Raw genomic sequence first — 18,379 nt, 5'->3', positions numbered from 1 at the left:
ATTTATTCAGAAGCTTATTCATTACGGAAGCTGCACCGTACATCCCAGCCAGCGCTTGTACCATTTGGTATGGCAGTAGCCGTCTCAGTTGCCTTAGCTGTGACTGTTCTTAGTTGTGACAATCTGACTTGAGCCGCTGTCACCGTTTTCCTGCACTGCGACTACACACTCCGAGACAGGCTGCATGGAAAACCTCTTCTTTTTCTCATTTCTCCTATCATAAGAAACACAAGTAAGTCAACCGCTGATTTTGTTTAATGATCTGTCAACACCTTCTGTATCATTGCCCCAACTCCGCTTAACTTTTAATGCAGATACATCCTTTGAAAGCAAAGAATGTTCTTCTCTACTTTTAAAAATTTAGGATAATTTTTAATAATAATAATAAAAGCTCCCAAGACTTCAGGTGATGCTCTACACTACAGTAAAAATCAGCATGAACATTTTGTCAATTCCTTAGTTTTTACTGTTTTCTTCAGTTAGGGTCTCGTTATCTTCCCCGGTCTGACATTGACACCCTTGGCTAAAGTGATGCTCCTGTCTCGGCCTCCTGAGTAGCCGCGATTATAGCGGTGCGCTGTTTCCCTCCCACTGGATCAGCATGTACCCTCAGGCAGAGTGCTCATTCCTTAAACCACACATAGGCTACCTTCTTGGTTAAATGGTGATCCCCCCCCCCCAGGTTCTTATCATATTCTGCCATTTGCACAGGTTGGGTCTTCTCAAGGGTTTAGCCAGGAGAAGTGACCTCAAGGTGAGGGCTTCTATACTAAAGAGCACCATGTCTTTTTGGGAACTTTGTTTCTTTCCTAGGTTGTTTATAATAAATCATTGTTGTTTTGTCTGAATCAAAATCACCCAACCAACTGCCATATTGAGATGATTACTGACAACCATTACCCAGTAGAAACTTCTGCGGAGATTGGAAATTTAGCCACATTATTGAATATAGTAGCCACATATGGCTACTGAACTCTCTTTCCATCTCCTTAAACATTACAGAGTGTTTCGATAATGGTGCTTAATTCTGAGGTGTGTGGTGACTCCGGGCAACTCTGCCCCTCAGGTGCTGAGTGAACTAGGGCCCGTGGCTGCCTGAGACCTTGCTGCAGAAATGAATGGCTAGCTGTTGCAACAAAGGGAAACAGTGAACGGTCTGTTTGGGGAGATGTAACGAAGGCTGAGGATGTCCCCAGCATCCAACTGTTTACTAGAAAGTAGAATTGGAGATGGAGTGTTTTTTAGAATGGGATGCTACTGGAAACCCAGGGACGGCTCTATGAATGGTTATTGCGTCTCACCAATGCTATTAATTTCTATATATGTGATATGATAGGAAACTCACTTGGGGGGGTCGGCTCATGACAGACCTGCAAGTAGGAAATGCTGTAACGTGTCATTGGCTTCGTCTGTGTTTGAAAGTTCAAGGGCCTGGAGATCAGTGTGTGTTTGGAGGCCCATGGCCAGAGAGTGACTCTGGGGTTGGAGAAATGCCTTCTGCACAGCTGGAGCTGGTTCAAAATAGGATATTGATGCTGATGTCAAATAGATTTACATTCCGGAAGCATTTTCCTTCCAGAACAGACTTTTCTTCTCAGACTGCAAAAGTCACCTTGCCCACAGGACACACACACACACACACACACACACACACACACACACACACACACACACACACAAACCACTAGGAGCTGATGCTTTAGGTAGACATTCTTGCTCCAGGAGAGGATGCCACCGGGGAAAGAGTAAACCTATGGGACTGGAGAGATGGCTCAGGGGTTAAGAACACTGGCTGCTCTTCCAGAGGATCTGAGTTCAATTCCTAGCAACCACATAGTGGCTCACAAACCATTTATAGTGGAATTTGATGCCCTCTTCTGGCATAAAGGTATACAATGCAGATAGAGCACTCCTATACATTAAATAAATAAATAGAACGAATCAGCCATCAAGGCCCATGGCTGCACTGGCGAGGCAAAGACAGCCACTCCCGTTCTCTTAAAATAGTGTTTGCTCGTTTATTTATTTACCTGTCTTAAGGTGTATATGTGTTTGTGTGCGAGTACCCACGCAAATGCATGCACAATGTGTGCCAAGATGCGTGTGTGGAGATCAGAGGGTAATTTTGAGAAAGTCAGCTCTCTCCTTCTGCCATGTGGCTTCCAGGAATCCAACTGCTTGTTGGCAGCCACCTTACTGGCCTGAGCCCTTCTTGTCTGATTTTTTGATGTATTATGGACTCACTCTCTCAAAAGGAGCTGGCCATTGCCAAGCGATCAGGGAGGGTGCCCAGATTCGGCAGGGGGCTATGCTGCGTGTTGGGGTCACTTTGTGGGAAGCCCGCTTTCTTGTTTTCCTGTACATTCCATGTGGTGTGCTTGACTCCACCCTCCAGAACAGCCTCTTCCTTGTTATTGCTTGGCAGGAGAATGGGTAAATATGGCACGGTCCTGCAGCACTTTGGTCCATGCAGGAGCCGCATGCCCTGCTCTATGGCACAAGACTTCTGAGCACTCTGTAAATGAGGCAGTGCCCAGGCTCATAGATGCTGTGTTGGACAACTCTCTGTCATTGTGACGAAATTCCCGAGACAGACAACTTAGGAGGAGGAAAGGTCTCCTTGGCTCACAGTTGTGGTGACCCCAGTCGGTGTGAGGTTGAACTGGACCCCTGCTAAGGAGCACATCATGGCAGGATGGGCATGGTGGAGGAAGCTGCTTACCCTGCTATAACTGCAAGCTAATAGAGGGACGGAAAGGAGTCTGGTTCCCAGTGTCTTGCATAAGTGCACACCCCCAGTAACCTATCGTCCTTCCATTAGGAGCTTTATCATGTACCAGGAGTGTCACAGGCCCACAACTGAGCATGTCACACACAGGCCTTCTCAGGCAATAGTCAGGATTCCAAGTGTATAAGATCTGTAGGTGACCTAAATAGGGAAGAAGTGGGCAGAGCCAGCTACAAATGGCAGGTGGTTCTGCAGCCCTGAGAGGGTGGGTCCTTGTCTGAGAGTAAGAAGGGAGCAGAGATCTGCCCTCCGAGTAGATCCAAAGCCTGTGCAAAATCTGAACAGATTTTTGTTTGTTTGTTTTTGTTTTTATTTTTTTAAACATGCTGGGCAAGGATGGGCTGCCATCTTGCCTTGCAAATCCACCTATCCTCTGTGCCGGTCCTCACATTGTTGGGAACATTTGCACCTGGTGCATTCGAAGGGGCATCTAAAGACCTCATCCTTGCGGCCTCCTCACCCTGACCAGAGGTCAGGAGCGGGAAGTACCAACCATGCAACTAACAGAGCCCAGTAGGATGGCGCCGAGTCCATCACAAACCCTCACCCATTTGCCAAAACTTATGTGCATATGAATATTAAAATAGCTACCTTCTGCAACGCCTGCCTGCAGAACCACGCACAGACTTACTGAGGCTGAGCTTCTCTCTCCCCGCTCGTCTATTTTTGTTCTTTGCTTTCCTGCTTTGATTGAGTGTTTTATAAAACACCGCTTACTCCCAACCCAATTTTATAATAAATACATTTAAGTGTCCCCATCTCCAAAATCAAACGCAGCTTTTTTTTTTTTATTACTGCATATAAGTTGGCTTGCTGATTTGGCCTAAAAATATATCTTCTGGAGGCAGGGTATATAGCTCAATGGTGAAGCATGGGCTTAGCATATTTGAGGCCTTGAGTGCAATCCTTAGCACCAAACAATAATTTCAAATCTTATGGATCCCCAATGGGACACAAGTAATGATAATTCAAGCATTGGAAACAATACTTCTCCTACCTCATGCTTCAAAGCTGTTGGAAAGCTGGTGAACATGTCTTCTTGCCCTAGAGAACATTGACAGTTGGGGGTCCCACCGCTTCACAGAATCTTGGGGATCCCAGCAGGCAGTCTCCTAGAGAACTTACTCTCAGGAGACCTTGGAGCTGAAATATCTAATAAAAAATTCAGCAACCAGAGCTCATTCCAACTGCGCAGGACTAATGATGATGTCTGCCCCATTCCCAGGATTTACAAACAGGTCAGACGTAGGCAGTCCCATGTCCTTGCAGCTCCCCTCGGGATGGCCCGGTGGCTGGATGAAGAATGGCTAATTCATGTCACCATTCCCATCACGTGTGCCCCCTCACGACCAGACTTCAGGACAGACTACAGAGAAGAAACTTGAAGTAGGAGCAGCAGGTAGAGGTGACCAGGTGACCCAAGAAGGAGCCAGGCCAAGTAATAAGAACTGACAATGACTTTCTCAGCCCATTGTTGGAGTCTGCTACCAAGGCCATGACTGAAGGAAGCCAAAGACAGATACTGACGTACAATATACCAGGCCAGTGTTATCTGGATTTTCTTTCCTGCCTACTGAATGGACATGGGTAGAGCTCCAAGCCCTTTAAAAACAAGGGCAGGCACAGCACAGCTGTGGTAGCATTAACCTACACATAGGGCAACCAAAAAGCAGTAGGTTAAACTCTATGCCTAGCTACTGACAGCTGGGAAATACCCACCACTCATATTTAGGGGATTATGGGAAAAGGTGCATAGATTTAAAGGAAACCACTGTTTGGCTTCTCTGTGCTTCCTCCCCACTCCTCCCCATCTCCCCGTGGGAAGACTTGACTCTTGGCTTTGTTCCTCTGTGAAGGTGGGACATTGAAAGTCGGATTGGTGACAGGCTGTCTGGTTAACAGCACACCTGTGTCCGTGCCTTCGGCCATGCTTAAGGATGGGGAAGCAGATTTCCACCTGAGGCGATGGTACCTGCAGAGGGGCTTGTGTCAGGGACAACCCACGCTTCTCATTTCAATACCAGAACAGTTAGGGACAAAGTAGAGAACCCTCCTTCCAAAGACTGTGAGAGATGTACAGGCTTTCTTCTGCGGCAAGTTGCAATACACTTTTAGCTAAATTAAAAAAAAAAATTAAACCTGATTCTTCACCACATTTTACTATGAAGCATTTACATATGGGGAAATTAAACAAAAGCTGAGGAATTTCCTAGTCCCAAAGCAACAGTAGATGATCATCCAGCTTGCAAAAGCAGCCAGGCTCTCAGGCCTCCTAATTCCATTTTGCTTCCACAGTTAAAATTCAAGGAAATACTTCAGTAGGTGATCAAATGGGGATTTAATGCGGGGAATGAAAAGGAAGTCTGGCTGGAGCGCTCAGGGCTGGGAGCTGATGCTGCGAGTCCCTGGAGGGAGGATTCCCTATCTTCTGTGTATTCACCTCTGCATTTGTAAGAAGCTGCAATCCAGACAAGCAACACAAGCAAGGCTGGGATCTGGGGACCATAAACACTCTGCTGGAGATGCCTCCGGCAGCCCAGAAACTCCACGACTTTATAAAACTGGCTGCTGGAATGGGGAAGGGTGTTACCTCATCCCTGAGAAGGTCTCTGTGGGGGGGGGGGGGCGGTCTCAGGGATAGTTATCCTGGACACTAAGCTGTGGTTGACACCTGTGCAGTCAACATCCTTATTCTGCCTAAGAGAAAGTTTCCCCATTGTCATGGGCCTAAAGCCGTGGTACTCAACCTTCCTAATGCTGTGATCCTTTAGCATAGCTCCTCGTCCTGCAGTGACTTGTTGGGAGCAGTGAGACCCCAGATCCTGAATTTCTTGTAATCCCCTGATCAGAGTGCCTACAGCTGCTCTGAGCACAAGACCTTCAGGAGTTCCTGATGGCAGGAGAGTGGTTTCTGGTGGGTTTGGCTGGAGCATGGCTATCTCTATATAATCTGCCCCAGAACACAATAAAGGGGCATTCTTGGGGAATTCAAGGATGACCCGTGTCGCTGCTCCTCTGTCTGTATGTGTCTGTGTATTTTAACCTCCAGCCCCCTTGCCCGAAGCTCGGTAACTGGGTGCCAGCACACAGAGCGCAGACACTGGGGCGCGGTGCGCGGCAGTGACTCCCAGTCGTAACACTATTTTCATTGCTACTTCATAACTGTAATTTTGCTATGGATCATAATATAAATATCCACTATGCAGGAGTTCTGATATGCAACCCTATGAAAGGCTCTTTTGACCCCCAAAGGGTCTTGAGCCATGGAGTGAGAACTGCTGATCTAAGGCATTGGTGTGTGGGACAAGACTGCAATCGTGTTACTGATACCTAGACACACATTCAGTGAGGACTCATCCACTCTCCACACGGGCCCACCCGAAGGCGAGGACAAACCAAGGTGTAAGAAGCTTCCTTCCTACAGGACCGGGAAATGCGCAGCTGACCGGACAGAATGCTGGTTACTCATGCCCCCTTACTGCCCAGCTGAACACACTGAACTCTCCAAGTACCACAGCTTCAGGGAAATCAGAAGAGAGGGTCTTAGCCCAGAGGTACATATTTCTTTTGTTAGAGGGCCAAGTGAAGGCCAGGTGGGCAGTGTGCTCCCAGTCACCGGTCAGCCCCTTCACGGGTGGCTGTACTTGTTTTGTGCTATGGTGTGGTGGCAGCAGGATGGCCAGGGGCTGTGGTCATTGTTGTTCCTAATTTCTGGCTGGCTTTCTTGTCTGCGTGTTAGAGGGTAAAGACATTACGCGAGGAAGAAGACACAGACACGCGGCGGTCCCACTTGGGTGCACTTTTAATGGGGGGGCGGGTAACAGCGGGCAGGTAAAAGCAGGAGAGGCGGGGAAGAAGAGAGAGAGAGAGAGAGAGAGAGAGAGAGAGAGAGAGAGAGAGAGAGAGAGAGAGAGAGAGAGAGAGGGCGGGCTCGTGGCGGCCCTCGCTTTTTAACGGGGAATGCAAAGGCTTCTGGGAATATGTCCGTAGTCCAGGAAAATGCTGGGAGCTGTAGTTCCGCAAAGGAACAACAGTCATCTATTCCCATTCTTAGTCATAAAACAGGAAGAGGGGCTTAGAAGGCAACCCCCCCAGACATACTTAGAGAGTGGGGAACAGACAACCGGCTAGACTCTACAAAGCCAAAAGGTTTGGAAGGACTCTAACAGGCCCAGACATGGCATTGGCAGGTCCTGCCCTTCCCCTCTTCTTTCTTGTGTTAAGCCAGTTTCTTATTTAGCCACTTTGCTTAGGCCTGATTCATTCCTGAGGCTTATCATCAAGGTCCAGCTGTCAAAATTTATTGTTTGGCTATACTGAGCATCATGTCCAGTTAGTACTTACCAGTTTATCCTAGCATGGACTTTTCCCTCTTCCTCCTGAAGAGCCACCTGCTGCTATCTTTGCTCTATTCAAAGGCAGCCTCCTGCTTGTCCCTTGGGGTAGTAGAATCTGCTTCGTTCTGAGAATTCAATGTCTGGGTATCTTTTGTGCCAAATCTGAGGCCCCTTCAGGTTTTAATTAAAGCCCTGCAAGGTATTCACATAGACAGGCATGCCCGTGCCACCATCAGGGTTTCGAGGAGCCTGGGGGGAGCACACACACAAGCAGATCCCAGCATCACTGCCAGAGATCTGAACAAAAGTGTGCCGACACCTGCCCCATCCATCCAAACAGGGAGCCAGGCGCCCAAGGTCACCCCACACAGCCCAAAGACCCAAGACACTGTCAAAGGCCACTACTGTGTTCTTCCCGTGTTTTTAAACCTCGGGGGTGTTGTTCTTCGACATTTGGGACAATAAGTCAGTATTCTCAGGCGTTCTCAGAGTTTTCAAAAGGATAATATATAACACATGCTTCTAGCAATCTTCACACTCTGTAACTTTAATAGTTAAATTATTTTTATAGAACACAAGACAATATGTTTAGCAGTACTTACAAAGAGCCACACCCTAGAGGAATACGCAATGAAAATCCAATGCAAAATCCAGGTTTTTCAGCCAGGTCACAGATTTCCTGGGACTCACTTGTGAACTCTGTCCCTTTAAAGACTCATTTGCACTGAAACTGTGTTACAGCTTGAGACAGCATCAAAGGACTCACACAAGTATCTGCCTGTGTGAGCTTATTTATTGCTCCCCAAAAGCAAGTTGCAAGGGGTCCTAGTGGGTGCAGGGAAAGCTGTCTTAACGTAAGCCTGTAAGGATCCTGTTAGCTTTCTATTGCTGTGACAAACTACCAAAGGCGAACAACTTACAAAGAAGAAAGGTTCATCTCGGTTCACAGGTCTGGAGGGTTCTGTCCTTGGTCTTTTGGCCTCATCACTTCGGGTTATGGCAAAGCAGAACATGACAGGGAGCTACTCACCACAAAGTGACCAGGAAGGAGAGAGAAACAGAAAGGGTCAGAGTACCAGCATCCTCTTCAATGCTATGCTCCCAGTTAGATCACGACTACTAATGTCCCTACCTCCTAGCAGTAGCCCTGTCAGCTGGGAATCAAGTCTTCAACATAGAAATTGGTGGCAGTGTGTGTGTGTGTGTGTGTGTGTATGTGTGTGTTAGGCATTTAAAATACAAACCACAGCAGGCTCTTACCTTAGTTCATCTTAGCTGGAGTTTTCATATATAGCTAATGGAAATATAAAAACAGCGTGCTTCCTTAACAAATTGGTTTGACAGCTGTTTTTTAAAAACTAAGCATGCTCTCTCTATAGAATCTTGTATGTGGAGTCCCAAAGCAGTTTTATTTTATACTCAAAAAGTGCAATCAGCCTAAATGTTCTTCAAAGAGCAAGAGGTTGGATAAATTCTGAGCATTCGCAAAGGAAATTTTACTGAATAAATACAAGGAACGAGCCATCTGCATATGCGACAGCTGGACTCCATCTCAGGGACTTTCGGCTTAAGGAGAACAGCCTGCCTGAGAAGGCTCTGTGTGAGTTCATGAACAGTGTCCCCAGCGATGGAGAACAGGCTAGGTGTTTCCAGGGGACAGGGTAGGCGTGCGGGGCTAGCTGAGAACACAGAGCGGGACCATGGAGTTCGGCGGGGATGACAGAAGTGTTAGTCACCATTCTGCCAGCACAACACGTGCCCGAGACAATCTACTTAGAGAGAAGTGCATTTTAGATCACAGCGTTGAGTGTTCCAGCTCACAGCTGAGCCACTTGTTTGAGCATGCAATGGAAGAAGAGCTCCCTCCTGGTTGGGAAGCAGAGAGAGGGAGGATGTCAGGGATGTGGGGGGGCATCCCCGTGACATAACGATTCATCACTAGGCCTACTTCTTAACAGTCTGCTGCCTCCCAGTAGTGCTACCTAGACCCCAAACCTCGGCCACACCGGCCTTTGGAGGACCCTTTGTTTTCCCCGAGTGTTTGCTCCCTTCCCGCCCTCCACGTTCACCACTGCTTTCACTTTAACTCACTGGTTCTTAAATGTGCGTAGGTTTCCCACCCCTTCGTACATTTTCCTAACTTTTTGAGCTTTTTCAGGACTGGAAAATATTTTTTGTTTTCATTTTCTTCCTTTACAGATTTGACTCGCTGGCTCTTTTCTTCTCTGTAGCTTTCTTCTCCGCTCCCCCTTTCTGTTTTTCTTTCATCTATCAAACCTTACTTTCCTTCTTTCCCCTGTTTGCTTATAGTCTAGTTGAGGTTTCTATTGCTGTAAAGAGACAGCAGGACCACAGCAGCTCTTACAAAGGAAAGCGTTTAATTGGGGTTAGCTTGCAGTTTCAGAGATTTAGTTCATCATCATCATCATGGCAAGAAGCAGCCAGCATGCAGGCAGACATGGTGCTGGAGAGGAAACTGAGACTTCTACATCTTGATCATCAGGAAGTGAACTGTCTACCACACTGGGTGTGGCTTTAGCATAATACACTGTCGATTGCCTTTGGGGGGCTACTCAGTCTAGGGGTTGTAACCCACCCGGCAGTCAGTTATTCCAGGGTCCCGGAAAGGCACTACCTGTAAGATATGGGCTAGGAGAGAAGAAGGAGGCTAAGCGGGGTTTCTTGTCAAAGCCTCTGTTTATTAGAGAATGGGGTACAGCTTTATATATGGTAAAGAGTTGGGGGATAGGCACAGGGGCCTGGGCTCTTGCCGTGTGGTTCACGTTGGTCACAGGGTCCGAGTTGGTCACGTAGGCAGGAGGTTACCTTTGGTCAGGTCACTGTAGGCCAGGAAGTCCCAACTAGGAGATGACACACCTAGTTCTCTAGATAGTTTGGAATGTGGGGCGGGTTCCGCTAACAGATAGCTCTCATTAACAGCCAATTTGGGTGTGGGGTAGGCTCTGTCAATAGAACCATTCCTAACACAATTATGGGTGTGGGGTTCTCTGCAGACTCTCCAGGGTGATGGTTCCTGCAATAATCCTAGGAGGAAATTGGCTCCTGACAATACATGAGACCCCTGAGCCCAGCCCCACAGTGACACACTTCCTCCAACAAGTGCCACTCTCTATATGCCAAGCATTCAATTGCGTGAGTCCATGGGGGCCATACCTATTCAAAGCATTATTTTTTTTTAAATCTCATTCATTTACAGTTCCCACATCTACCCTAAGTTATTTGTAGCTTCCTCGCACATTCTACAATAGCTTGGGCATTTTCGGTCCTATGATGGCTGGTGATGGATTAGTGGGCGGTAATAGCTTTACTGTGTTGCTGTATCTTGATGGTGTGGTGGTGTTCTGCCACAGTGGGTTATTATGCCTTGCTGAGTGGTACTAGGGGCTGTGCCTTCAAGGCTAAGCTTCTCAATAGGAAGATCCTCGTCCCATTCCAAATCCCCAAGAGATGTCCTAACTGACAGGTGCACAAATTGCAACCCAGAAAGGCAAGGAACATGGAAAAGTAGGGCATCATGACTTCAAAGATCACTGTGGCTTCTCATCTGCTGAACTCAAAGATACTGAAATAAGCACTATGTCTGATGAAGACTTTGAAGTTTTGTGGCAAAAATGACGAATGACCTAAGAGAAGTTACAAACAAGCATATCGATTCAATTCAGGCCCTAGAGGGAGAAGTCAACTACACAGAGGGAGAAGTCAGCAGGGTGAATAAGAAATTCGGCAATAATATGGACCAAAAAGTCAGCAACGTGGAAAAAAGAGTCAGCTAGAAAATTCAGATGTGAAAAAGAAATAGAAATATTAGATATGGCAAACTCACTGAATCACAGAAAAACACAGTGGGGGAAAAAACAGAGACACATGGGCTCAATAGAGAAGAATACATGAGACAGAGGAGAAGGCTGAAGGGCTGCTGCGTTTAGACTTCAATAAAGAGGAAGATTGCTGAGCCCCGGGACGTGGTCAGGAGGCCAAACATGAGTCCCTGAAGAGAAGAGACTGAGGCAGACACTAAAGACACAGAGAATACACACTCACACTTCAGTGAAGACACAACAGAAACATGTTCAAATCTCGAGAAACAGGCTTTCAGACACAAGGAGGCATCCGGTGCCTCGAATCGATGCGGCCATAGACGTGACCGGGGGAGAAGACCCCTAAGACGAACTATAGTGAAGATGTCAATACAAAACAAAGAAACAATGTTAAAAGCTGCAAGGGAAAATGCCACCTCACCTACAAAGGTAGAATCACCATCAGGAAACCTTGGAAAACAAGGACACCATCCATCCAGGCCCTTTTGAGTTGGGCTTTCTTGTTGACTTGGAACTCACCATATAGACTAGGCTGGCTGGTCAGTGAGGTCCAGGGATCTGCTTGACTCTGTCTCCCCAGGATTTTCATGTGAGTTCTGTTGATCAAACTCAGGTTTTTTCTGCCTAAGTCCTCTCCTCCCTGCCAGTCTGCAAAGGAAGGGATCGTAAGGGAAGTAGGAAGTAGGAAGGGAAACATGTAATCTAAAAGCAGAGAGGAAATGAGCAGGGAGGGAGCCAGCTGCAGGGTGGAGGCACAGCAGAGGGTGGGAGAGGAAGAACATGAGAACAAAGCATAGTAACAAATACATACATATGAAGATAATGGAGCTTCATATGTGAAAACAGAAAAAGGAATTACAAAACAAAGAAAAGCATTCATGGCTATTCTCAGATACCTCTCAGGAACTGGCGTTTCCATGAGTTCTGCATTTGCTGTTAATGGTGTTATCTCAGCCAGGGGAGCTCTTGTTGCCTAATGGTGGGGTTTTCACCTTGTATGGCTAGACAAGCTGTATTCCTGTCTTCTCTCTATTCAGTGCCTATGTGACTTTACAATACCTGCCGTTTGTGTCTCTCAGCCTCAACTCTCCAGCTGGAACACAGAGGGAATCATCGACTAACCTCCTTAGCTTTGTCAGTGTGAAGCAAATTTGATCACAGTGAACTGTTACATCATGCTAGCTTCAGCTGCCTGGACAATGAGCCCCACCACCTCACTTTAACCCACTTAGGACCCGGCTGCCAGACCTATCCTTGAGGAGATGATGAGCATACAAGGAAGCCTTCTCGGGGGAGACTCCACGGCTAATGAATGTGGATGTGTTTCCAGTGCCTCAGAAACTGATCCTTCACTCCCCTCAAGTCCCTTGTTCAACTCACTTAAAAGCAAAGTAAAAACCAGCAATGGAAATAAAATTCAGGAGTCGGGCATGGTAGTGGCACCTTTAATCCCAGCACTTGGGAGGCAGAGGCAGGTGGATCTCTGAGTTCAAGGCCTATGGAGGCCCAAAAATGTGAGCCTATTTCCACCTTGTCTGAAGGTCAGAGAGTTTCAGATTGTTCAAATTTATTGACAAGTGTGGCTATACACCCTAACTTAGGATGTGGTTGCTTGGTGTTTTTGACATTAAGATGACCCGTACAGGCATATCCACTCCAAAGTGACCAAAGATCAGGGAATTCAAGCTACTTCTGCTCCTTCTTTTGAAATAGGAGGTTTGACCTAGGGAGGGACTGCTTTCAGCCTTATTGGTCTAGAGTGGGTTCATTGCTCAAAGAACAAAATGCCTTTCTCAATGACTTGATGTCTCAAGTATTGAGTCAAATAACTGTTCGAGTTGTCCTTTGTATCATGTTAGTCTTTTGTCTTCTTTCCCCTGTTGTATTGGGGTATAAAAGTGTATGGAGAATTAAATGCAGGTGGATTTCAGTATTCACTAGAACTCCATTTTGGTGCTATCCTATGTTTTCTGTGTCATTATTTTCACTTGCATCTTTGTAAACTGCCTTTGGGTGGGTTACTTAGTCTAGGGGTTGTAACCCACCCTGCAGTCAGTTATTCCAGGGTCACGGAGAGGTACTATCTGGAAGATAATGGGCTAAGAGAGAAGAAGAAGGCTAAGTGGGGTTCTTGTCAAAGCCTCCGTTTATTAGAGATAGGGTACAGCTTATATAGGGTAAGGAGTTTGGCTTGGGATGGGGGCGGGGGCATGGAATCTTGCCGCGTTGGTCCACGGTCACGTAGGCCAGGAGGTTACGTTCGGTCAAGTCACGTAGGCCAGGAAGTCACAACTAGGAGATGACACACCTAGTTCTCTAGATAGTTTGGAATGTGGGGCGGGTTCCGCTAACAGATAGCTCTCTATTAACAGCCAATTTGGGTGTGGGGTAGGCTCTGTCAATAGAACGGTTTCTTAACACAATTGTGGATGTGGGGTTCTCTGTAGACTCCCCAGGGTGATGGTTCCTGTAATGATCCTAGGAGGAAACGGCTCCTGACACATCTTTGTATTCTTTACTTCTTCTTCTAATCCTCATGCCCTTACCCTGGTAAGTAGTATATTTGTCGAAACTGGTCTCTGACAGAGGCCAACCTGGTCTACAGACTGAGTTCCAGGACAGCCAGGGATACACAGAGAAACCCTGTCTCAGGAGGAAAAAAGTCACATTCAGTTGCTTCAAGAGAATCTCCAACAATGTCAGGAAGCCATGGATGATGGTGTTTAGGGTGGGAATGATCATAGGTGGTCACCCAGATGTTCAATATAAACTCCTAGACCCCATTTTAGGGTTGTATCCCCCAGAGTGTGGCAAGTTCCAGATGTATACTTTTCTCCCCCTTGGGAAGGACAAGCTCATCTCCATGGACACCTTGTCAGTCTCTGGGGATCACTCATCAGAACAAACTTCCCAGGGAATAAATATGTCCATCTGTCTGTCTGTCTTCTCTCTCTCTCTCTCTCTCTCTCTCTCTCTCTCTCTCTCTCTCTCTCTGTATTTGTGTCCCTTTCTGTGCCCCTCTCTCATATGCATGCATACAAGCAACCAATAAACTACTAAGTTAACATTTTGAAAAGCAAATTAAACAGCTTCTGCAAAACCTTTTAAAGAGACATTGCATGACATCTGTGTCTCCTAGAGTAGGGGTAGTGAGAGAGGAATGTGGAACCCAGGTACAGAGACGAGTCTCCCAATACCCATCAGCCCCGTTGGGCCCATCACAGCCTTTTATATGGTATCAAAAGCCTCCTCTTCACACACTAGAGGCTGGCTCTGCTACATCTTAGCAAAAAGAAATCTGCCCTCAAGGTTAGGGGCCGCAAGTCTGTCAAATGCATGCCATAGCGAAGAGCTTTTGTAATAGACAAGGGGCTGCTCAGTTTGAAAGGCGTTGTTTCAGAATGAGGTCTGTACCCCATTTTTTAAAAAAAATATTTATTTATTTATTATGTATACAATATTCTGTCTGTGTGTATGCCTGCACACAGACCTCATTACAGATGGTTGTGAGCCACCATGTGGTTGCCAGGAATTGAACTCAGGACCTTTCGAAGAGCAGGCAATGCTCTTAACCACTGAGCCATCTCTCCAGCCCTGTACCCCATTTTTTATTGGAGTATTTGTTTGTTTGTTTGTTTGTCTTGATGCCTAGTTTCTCGAGTTCTTTATATATTTTGAAAAGCAGCCCTCTGTCAGATGTGTGTCTGGTGAAGGTCTTTTCCCATTTTGAGGGCTGCTGTTTTGTTCTATTGACAGTGTCCTTTGCCTTACAGAAATTTTTCAGTTTTGTGAGGTTTCATTTATTAATTATTGCTATTAGTGTCTGTACTACTGGTGTTTTATTCGGGAAGTTGTCTCTGGTGCCAATGTGTTAAAAAATATTCTCCAAGCCGGGCGGTGGTGGTGCACGCCTTTAATCCCAGCACTTGGGAGGCAGAGGCAGGCGGATCTCTGTGAGTTCGAGACCAGCCTGGTCTACAAGAGCTAGTTCCAGGACAGGCTCCAAAACCACAGAGAAACCCTGTCTTGAAAAAACAAAAAAAAAAAATATTCTCCACTTTTTCTTCTATCAGGTTCAGTGTAACTGTATTTATATTGTGGTCTTTTATCCATTTGGGACTTGAGTTTTGTGCAGGCTGATAAATATAGATCTATTTGCATTCTACAAGTTAACATCCAGCCGTGACAGGACCATTTGTAGAAGACGCTTTCTTTTTTCATAGTCAAATAATTTTGACTATTTTTGGCCAAAAATCAGGTGTCTACAGGTATGTAGATTTAAGTCTGGGTCATTGATTCAATTCTAGTATCAATACATCTGTTTTTATGCCATGAGGTTTTTATTATTATTACTATAGCTCTGTAGTAGAGCTTGAAATCAGGGATTATAATATTTTATTGTACAGGTCTGCTTTATTTATCCTGGGTTTTCTGTTTTTTTCCATATGAAGTTGAGTATTGTCCCTTTAAGATCTGTAATTGTGCTAGGATTTTTAATGGGAATTGTATTATATCTGTAGATTGCTTTTGGTAAGATGGCTATTTTTACTATGCTAATTCTACTGATCCATGAGAATGGGGCATCTTCCCATTTTCTGATATCTTCTCCAATTTCTTTCTGCAAAGACTTGAAGTTCTGGTCATACAGATAGGTCTTTCATTTGCCTGGTTAGAGTTACCCCAAGATAGTTTATATTATTTTTGGCTATTGTGAAGGGTGTTGCTTCCCTGATTTCTTTCTCAGTCAGTTTATCATTTGTGTGTAGGAGGGACACTGATTTTTTTTTTTTTGTGGCTAATCTTGTATTCAGCTACTTTACTAAAGGTGTTTATGAGTTGTAAGAGCTCTGTGGTAGAATTTTAGGGGGTCGTTTTTGTGTACTATCATGTCATCTGCAAACAGTGATACTTTGACTTCTTCCTTTCTGACTTGTATCCTCCTAATCTCCTTCAGTTGTCTTATTGCTCTAGCTAGAATATTAGTACTGTGTTAAATAGACATGGAGAGAACAGACAGCCTTGTCTTGTTCCTGATTTTTGTGGAAGTGCTTTGAGTTTCTCTCCATTTAATTTGGTGTTGGTTATAGGCTTGCTGTAAATTGTCTTCATTATAGTGAAGTATGTCCTTTGTATTCCTAATTTCTCCAGGACTTTTTTTTTTTTATCATGAAGGGGTACTGGACTTTGTCAAAAGCATCGAATGAGATGTTCATGTGGGTTTTTTCTTTCAGTTTGTTTATATGGTGGATTACCTTGACAGATTTTCATATGTTGAACCATCCCTGCATCTCTGGAATTAAGCCTTCTTGATCATGGTGAATGAGCTTTATAATGCGTTCTTGGATTTGGCTTTTGAGTATTTTATTGAACATTTTTGCATCAATTATCATGACAGAAATTGGTCTGTAATTCTGTCTTTGCTGAGTGTATGATTTGGGTATCAGTGTGACTGTGGCTTCATAAAATGAATTTGGCAATGTTCCTTCTGTTTCCATTTTGTGGAATATTTTGAGGAGTATTGGTATTAGTTCTTTTTTGAAAATCTGAGAGAATGCTGCAGTAAAACCATCTGGCCTCGCATTTTTTTTGTTTGGGAGACTTTTAATGACTGCTTCTATTTCCTTAGGAGTATAGGTCTATTTAAATTGTTCATCTTATCTTGATTTAATTTTGGTATCAAGAAATTTGCCCATTTCTTTTAAATTTTGAAGTTTTGGGAAGTACAGTTTCTTAAGTATGATCTAATTTGTCTAGATTTTCTCAGTGTTTGTTGTTACATTCCCCTTTTCATTTCTGATTTTGTTAATTTGTATATTCTCTCTTTGTCTTTTAGTTCGTTTGGATAAGGGTTTGTCTATCTTGCTGATTTTCTTAAAGAACCAATTATTCGTCCCATTGATTCTTTGTATTGTTCTCTTTCTTTCTATTTTATTTTTTTCTGCCCTGAGTTTGATTACTCCTGCTGTCTACTTCTCTTGGGTGTTCTTTTGTTTCTTTTTGTTCTAGAACTTTCAGTTGTGCTGTTAATCTGCTAGTATGAGATTCTTTTGAATTCTTTATGTGCGGACTTAGTGCTATGAACTTTCCTCTCAGCACTGCTTTCATTATGTCCCATAGGTTTGGGTTTTGTTATGTATTCATTTTCATTGAACTCTAAGAAGTCTTTCATTTCTTTCTTTATTTCTTCTTTGACAGTGGTAATTCAGTTGAGAGCCGTTCAGTTTCTGAGTCCGTAGGCTTTCTATAGTTACTGCTATTGTTGAACTCTAGCTTTAATCCATGGTGGTCTGATGAGATGCAAGAGGTTTATTTCAATTTTTTTGTATCTGTTAAGACTTGCTTTGTGACCGAGTATATGGTCAGTTTTAAAGAAGGCTCCATGAGGTGTTGAGAAGAAGGTATATTCTTTTGTGTTTGGGTGGAATGTTCTATAGATATGGGTTAAGTTCATTTGAGCCATAAGGTCTATTAGTTCTGTTATTTCTCCATTTTGTTTCTGTCAGGCAGAACTGTCCATTGGTGTGAGTGGGGTGTTAAAATCTCCCACTAATAATGTATAGGGTTTGATGTGTGATTTAAGCTTTAGTAATGTTTCTTTTGCAAATGTGGTTACCCTTACATTTGGGGCATAGATATTCAGAATTGAGACATCATCTTGGTTGATATTTTTGTTTGATGAGTATAAAATGTCCTTCTCTATATCCTTGAATTAATTTGGTTTGAAGTCTCTTTTGTTAGATTTTAGGATAGCGACACCAGCTTGCTTCTTAGGTCCATTTGATTGGAAAAAAGCCGAGATAATATCTATCCTCTGCTATCGATCTTGATATAATGTTATTGAGGTGTATTTCTTGTATACAGCAGAAGGATGGATTCAGTTTTGTATCCATTCTTTTAGCCTGTCTTTTTGTTGACAAATTGAGCCCACTGATATTGAGAGATAATATTAATGACCAATGATTGTTAATTCCTGTTATTTTGTTGTTTATAGTGGTGATGGTAGTGTGTATGTGTCCCTTCTTTGGGTGTCAGGAGCCATTTCCCCCAAAAATTATTGCAGGGACCATTGCCCTGGGGAGTTTGCAAAGAGCCACACACCCAACGGTATTTAGAACTGTTTTGTCACACCCCAACGGTATTAAGAACTGTTTTATTGGCAGAGCCTATTTCACACCCATCTATCTTGAGAACTATCTGTTAGCGGAACCCGCCCCTTCCAACTATCTAGAGAACTAGGTGGTCAACTTGCGACTTTCTGACCAAGGAATCGTAACCTGATTGGTCGTAACCTCCTGGACGACGACCTAGCGACTGGCTGGAACCATCGCTGCAAGATTCCTTCCTGGCTATGTCCCTGCCCCCATCTCATCTCCAAATTACTCATCCAGGGGCTATATAAGCTGCAACCATGACGC

The sequence above is a fragment of the Microtus pennsylvanicus genome, chromosome 18 (assembly GCF_037038515.1).
Source record: "Microtus pennsylvanicus isolate mMicPen1 chromosome 18, mMicPen1.hap1, whole genome shotgun sequence".
Classification (NCBI taxonomy): domain Eukaryota; kingdom Metazoa; phylum Chordata; class Mammalia; order Rodentia; family Cricetidae; genus Microtus; species Microtus pennsylvanicus.
The sequence above is the reverse complement of the archived record's forward strand: the minus strand, read 5'-3'. Positions refer to the sequence as shown.